The 6,339-nt window shown below is 44.0% G+C and overlaps 1 long non-coding RNA gene across 1 annotated transcript in view; it reads right to left on the bottom strand.

The window, feature by feature from the left end:
- Positions 1-3,962: 3,962 nt before the first annotated feature.
- Positions 3,963-6,339, bottom strand: part of LOC109967970 (uncharacterized) — a 3,199-nt gene continuing 822 nt past the window's right edge. The window contains exon 2 of the long non-coding RNA XR_002276017.1: positions 3,963-5,815. This is a non-coding gene — a long non-coding RNA (uncharacterized LOC109967970). The remainder of the gene's footprint in view (positions 5,816-6,339) is intronic.

Here is a 6,339-nt window from a genome sequence, read left to right as displayed (position 1 = left end):
CAGAGATGGAGGTAGCAGAGATGAGGATGTTCTCTTTAGGAGTGACCAGGATGGACAGGATTAGGAATGAACACATCAGAGGGACAGCTCAGGTCGGCTGTTTTGGGGACAAGGTCAGAGAGGCCAGATTGAGATGGTTTGGACATGTGCAGAGGAGGGATAGTGGTTATATTGGTAGAAGGATGTTGGAGATGGAGCTGCCAGGCAAGAGGTCAAGAGGAAGGCCAAAGCGGAGATATATGGATGTGCTAACAGAAGACATGAAGTTAATTGGGGTGAGTAGAGGATGCCGAGGATAGAGTTAGGTGGAAAAAGATGATTCGCTGTGGCAACCCTTGACGGGAACAGCCGAAAGAAAAAGAAGAGTTTGCTTTCCACCAGGCTGTCAGAGAGAGATATTTTTTAAATAGTTCATTTTCTTAATTGAGTATGATAGGAAGGCAAGGTCTTCAACTGAAGTATATTTGCATTGATTTTGTTTGTTTGTGAAGTTAGAGAATCAAGTGATTTGTACCATTTATCTGTGGGAGTTGTGGGAAGCACTGAAAACAGATAAACAGTTAATTTATGGTAAAGTTTTCATTTTGACTGTACCCAGTAAGTGTGTAAGGCCAATGAGTGACAGTGTGAGGTTGGACCAGCATTTGAAATCTTCTGTCTTTTGTAGCAGAGGGGTGTAGTTGAGGTTAAATAGTTGTGACAGCCTGGGGAAAATACATCCATCCATCCATCCATCCATCCATCCATCTTCTTCCGCTTATCCGGAACCGGTTCGCAGGGGCAGCAGTCTAAGCAGAGATGCCCAGACTTCCCTCTCTCCAGACACTTCCTCCAGCTCTTCCAGGGGAATGCCAAGGCATTCCCAGGCCCGCCGAGAAACACATTTCCTCTAGCATGTCCTAGGTCTTCCCAGGGGCCACCTCCCGGTGGGACATGCCCGGAATACCTCCCCAGGAAGGGGAAAGCTGATGCCCGAGCCACCTCAGCTGGCTCCACTCAATGTGGAGGAGCACAGGTTCTACTCTGAGCTCCTCCCGAGTGACAGAGCTCCTCACCCCATCTCTAAGGGTGTGTCCAGCCACCCTGCGGAGAAAGGTCATTTCGGCCACCTGTACCCGGGATCTTGCCCTTTCGGTCATGACCCAAAGCTCATTGACTAGATTGACCAGTAAATCGAGAGCTTCACCTTACAGCTCAGCTCCATCTTCGCCACGACAGACCGGTACATCAACCACATTACTGCAGAAGCTGCACCGATCCACCTGTTAATCTCCTGTTCCAGCCTTCCCTCACTCTTGAACAAGACCCCAAGATACTTGAACTCCTCCACTTGAGGCAGGAGCTCTCCACCAACCTAAAGTGAACAAGCCACCCTTTTCCGACTGAGAACCATGGCCTCGGATTTGGAGGTGCTGATTCTCATCCCAGCTGCTTCACATTCGGCTGCAAACCCTCCCAGTGCATGCTGAAGGTCCTGGTTTGGGGTGGACAGGTGTCTTTAAAGAGCTCAGACAGGTGCTGCTAATTTAGATTAATGAGTGGAGTAGAGGTGAACTTTTTCAAGGCACAGTAACAGATCTTTGAGAGCCAGAATTCTTGCTGTTTCTCAGGTGTTCAAATACTTATGTTCTGCAGTGCAAGACAAATAAATTCTTTAAAAATCATACAATGTGATTTCCTGAATTTTTTTTAAAAATTCTGTCTCTCAGAGTGGGAATGCACCTACAATGTGAATGTCAGACCCCTCCATGATGTCTAAGTGGGAGAACTTGCAAAATCACAGGGTGTTCAAATACTTCTGTTCCTCACTGTACATAGCGTGAAGACCTATCACTCTGAGTTTCTCCAGACCAAGATTCTTAACTATTGTATTTATGCTCTTAACTATGAACTGTTCTAACTTATTTAACTTATATCTTAACCAAAGGCATTACAGTGGGTTTATTCCACTTTATTGTGTAGTTGAAAATCCTGGAGAATGTATTATTAATAATTCGATTGTTCTTGATTTCCTGGTTGTTTAGTCTCTACTGCTGTTCCTGATTCTCTCCAGTGCTGCTCTGCCCTGTTTTTAGGTGCCTTTGATTTGCTTATTTGCGCTGTGTAAAATGTAACATTCTGGTGACGCTACTTGTATTGGTTCTACTGATTTGTTGCCTTTATGTAACTGTTTATTTTAAGACTAAGTGTTCTTTGTTACGGGCAGCACGGTGGCACAGTGGTTAGCGCTGTGGTTGCCTCACAGCGAGAAGGTTCCAGGTTCGGGCCCCACCTGGGACCTTTCTGTGTGGAGTTTGCATGTTCTCCCCATGCTTGCGTGGGTTCTTTCCGGGTACTCTGGCTTCCTCCCACAGTCCAAAGACATGCAGCTTAGGTTGATTGGTGTCTCTAAATTGCCCATAGGAGTGCGTGTGTGTGTGTGGTTGTTTGTCTATGTGTTAGCCCTGCAATGGATTGGCGACCTGTCCAGGGTGTACCCCGCCTTCGCCCGATTGCCGGCCGGGATTGGCTCCCCCCCCCACCCCCGTGACAAACAGTAGAAAATGAATGAATGAATGTTCGTTGTTCCTACGTACGCATGCGCCATGATGAGTGGCAGCAAGTTACAGCAGCTGTGTCCTCATTTCCATGTTTTTATGAAGTTCTGTTCTTATGGTGTTATGTTGGTTGTTCTCTATTGCTGCTGTAACACAGAAATTTCTCCACAGTGGGATCAATAAAGTACCTACTCTACTCTACTCTAATGGAGAAAGTTTCTCATAGTGAACTGTAGGGGTCCTGTAGATATAATAGTAACTCATCTGCATAGAGCCTAATTTTATGTTGTGAGTTATCTTGTATTCCTTTGATGCTATTATTCTATCATATTGTTGCTGCTAGAGGTTCAATGAAAATGGCGAATAGAGATGGTGAAAGTGGGCATCCTTGTCCGGTTCCCTGATGAAGTGTGAAACTTTGTGAGGTTATTCCTTTTGTGGTTATTGTAGCTCTAGGTGATGTATATAGTGTTTTGATCCAGTGGATGAAGGACTCTCCAAAACTGAACCTTCGTAGTGTGCTGAAGAGAAATGACTAGTTAACTTTGTCGAATGCTTTTTCTGCATCTAATGATACAGTTATGGTGTCAGTTTGTTTTTGTTGTGCAAGATTGATTAAGTTAAATAAGTCCACTGCACATGCGCACTAGAGGGCGGTGGGGGACAGGGGCCAAACTTTCTCAGGCTCCAGAATTTAAATATCTGCCGTGCACACACTGACAAAGTAAAAATCACATTTTTCATCTGGACACACTTTTATTAGCAGATGGCAATCACCTCAAGGCGTTTTACAAATGATGAACACATTTATTAGCACTTTTATTCTATTATTTCAGACACTGTGCGAATGTACATGCACATCTGTGTTCATGTTTGGTTGCTTAAATGGCTCTGCCCAATCCCTGTGACAGCTTTACTGGCTCCTGTGGAGTGTTGACCATGTCTATCCAGTGCTGCAGCCAAGGGCCTTTGGCATTCACGAAGGGCCCTAACACCAGCACTCACAGTTAACTTTGACTCTTACTTGTGTGACAGTTTTCCAGTTTGGCCTAGAATAATGTTTCTTTAAATGGTCAATGAATATACACTAGCTATAAATACAGTTAATCATCTGATCCAGTATTGCTAAGAGTACATATGTCTCTGCAGGCAGACTATTGTCCTCATATACCGTCTGACTTCTGCAACTTACTTTTGATTCCCCAAGCAGCACTTGCCCCCCGTGCTAGAGCTTCTTTTTATCATCTTGTTCCTATTCAAGTCCTGAGCTCACACTGCCCTCGCAAACCTAAGTTGTGTTCTTCCTCTCAGAGTCCAAGGGTCGCTTCAATCCACTGATCCAGTCTGGGATTCTTCTGCTTATCAGCCACCTTTTCAAGATGACCCTATCCCCCCGCGCTCTCTCACAAACACAGCAGAAAGCAATACCATTCATTCTTTATTTTCAGAACAATAAAAATAGTTTAACAAAGACTTTTTTCTCTCCATTTCAACTTGTATTTACAGCTGAAGATGAAACAAACGTCCTATCAAGTCAATTTCATCTCCTCTTGGCTTCATTCCCACCTGGATCCTCCCTCTTCACCTCACCGGCAGGCTTGGCAAGAGAGTACCAGGGCCTATTGCTGTGCCTTCAATGAGGTATGCAGGCTATTCAATGATTGGTGACACGTTATTTTTAATCAGACATCACTGACTTTTGCATTTAGGAGCTTTTTTGTTCAGAACTGCACTGCACTACGCCTGTTCGTAGGTAACATTTAGTAGATGATAGATGACATGCTTTCACTTACTGGCATGGCTTTGGAAGATAAAAGACAGAATGACCCATTTTACTGTGGAAACACCACATAACTGATACAAGAGAAGAAGACAAGGTAACTGACAAGTCTCCGATCCTCTTTATCAAGAGGAGAAACTGTTATGTAGAGGGTCCCTGAGGGAAGTGAGGAAAGATGATTTGAATGCTTAAGCAAGTCATACCAGACACACGAGATTACTGGTTATCTTAAAAAAAATGGAGTGGATATTATTACACTGCAGCGATACTGAATAATCACATGGAAGGACACAGACTTTTAGCAGACCGTGTGCAGCCTATAAGCCCAAAAGGCTTTTTGATAAGAGTACTTCAAGCACCTTCTAAATGTCATAAAGCAATCAGGCCCTAAAGCACTCAACAGAAGTGTCATTGATAACTTAGTTTTCACTAGATACTGTAGGTGGGAGACCAGTGAGATCATCAGATTTTTAACAAAGTGGATGGTGAGTGTGTCACGAGGTAAAGTCAGCAGACCTTAGAGTTGAAGCGTGTTATTGCAATGTTTTTCTATACTGCAGCATGCAAATACAGCATCCCAAATACCTCCTGGGATTATAATGGGATCTTGGCATTATTGTCCCTCCTCGCCAGCTGATTACAATCATGTGACTCAGGGCTGAGTGGCTGAACAATCAACAGCAGAGGAAATGAAAGATGCCTGAGAAGTTGAGGCTAATGTGCACCTGATTGGGACAGAGGTATTGATACAGTCAGAACAAACTCATAAACTCATACTGATCAAACTTTAAAGAGTTCAAAACAAAGAAATATTATACAACAGAGAAAAGATGCAAAAAAGAGCTAAATTACTGTGACCTATTTGAGATAATATAGGTTTAAGAGAAGAAATACAGACATAAGCAGAAACCCTTTGTGTCCATGACAGAGTATTAATACAGTAGTCCAGAGGTCTGCATGTAATAGTGGTGGATTTGAGCACCATCTCTATGGCTGAGGGTCAGGGGTCACTGGTCCAATCAGGCTGGAAGGTCATGGCTGTCAGAGCTAGTTTCCAGTGCAGAGCGGCAAGCTGGCACAGTGATGAGGATTATGATGTCTTAGTGTCACATTAGGTTTCACAGCAGACACAGTCGCAGAGCAGGAGTGGGCAGGCTGGGCCGCAGGGGCCCCAGATGCACCCGCTGGGCACAAACAAACCAAAGGCCTGGCCTTTAGTGTTCCCATAGTTAAGGGGAGCTCCAGCATAGTGCAGAAAGGATGACATGAAGCTGGATCTACTCTCATTTCAAATGTTCAGAAGGGATCGATACATATTGTCAAGGGAGCAGTTGCTTCAGTTAAGTCACATAGCCTGTAGAGTGGTCAAATGTCTGTTCATCAATTTCTGTCAGTTATGTTAGGCTCAAATCGGGGGGCCTTGAATGCTCAGTCTTTGGGGGTTAAATCCTCTTCACTGGACACCCTCACATCTAGGTCTCACATTAGCTGAGTGCTTCTATAGAACACAAACAACAAAGGTTAGATTTAAAATATATTGCAACAAAAGTATCTTCAACAGTGCTAGTGGTCCTGTGAGCTAAATGCTAAAGCCAGCATGCTAACATGCTCAGTGTTGGCATGCTGATGTTTAATGGATAATAACTGCGGGGTTAACCCAGTGGTCCATGGCCCCCTGGTGGTCTGAAGGCATTGCAGGTGGTCCCTGGCCACGCATTCAATAATGTGCTTTCACTGTAGGAATCACAATTTTTGGAAATTTTGTAAACACATTTGTGTAATTAAACATGTTAATGTTTTTTCTTATATAAAATTCAGATAAGTCAAGGAGACCTTCAGGATTAAAATCGCGCCCACCCGGACTATCCACCCCACACCACTGGTCCTCAGGTTGCTTCTTAGTTAGAATGGTGGCCCCTAGGTCAATTAGCTGAAAACCCCTGTATTAGCGTAAACAACCTTTGACAATTAGAACTAAATGTAAAGTGTCACTAAGCACAATGGGACTTATTAGTTCAGCAG

This window comes from Monopterus albus, unplaced genomic scaffold (assembly GCF_001952655.1).
Source record: "Monopterus albus unplaced genomic scaffold, M_albus_1.0 scaffold140.1, whole genome shotgun sequence".
In the NCBI taxonomy this organism is placed as follows: domain Eukaryota; kingdom Metazoa; phylum Chordata; class Actinopteri; order Synbranchiformes; family Synbranchidae; genus Monopterus; species Monopterus albus.
Note: the sequence above shows the minus strand (reverse complement) of the source record. Positions and strands in the feature narration are given on the sequence as shown.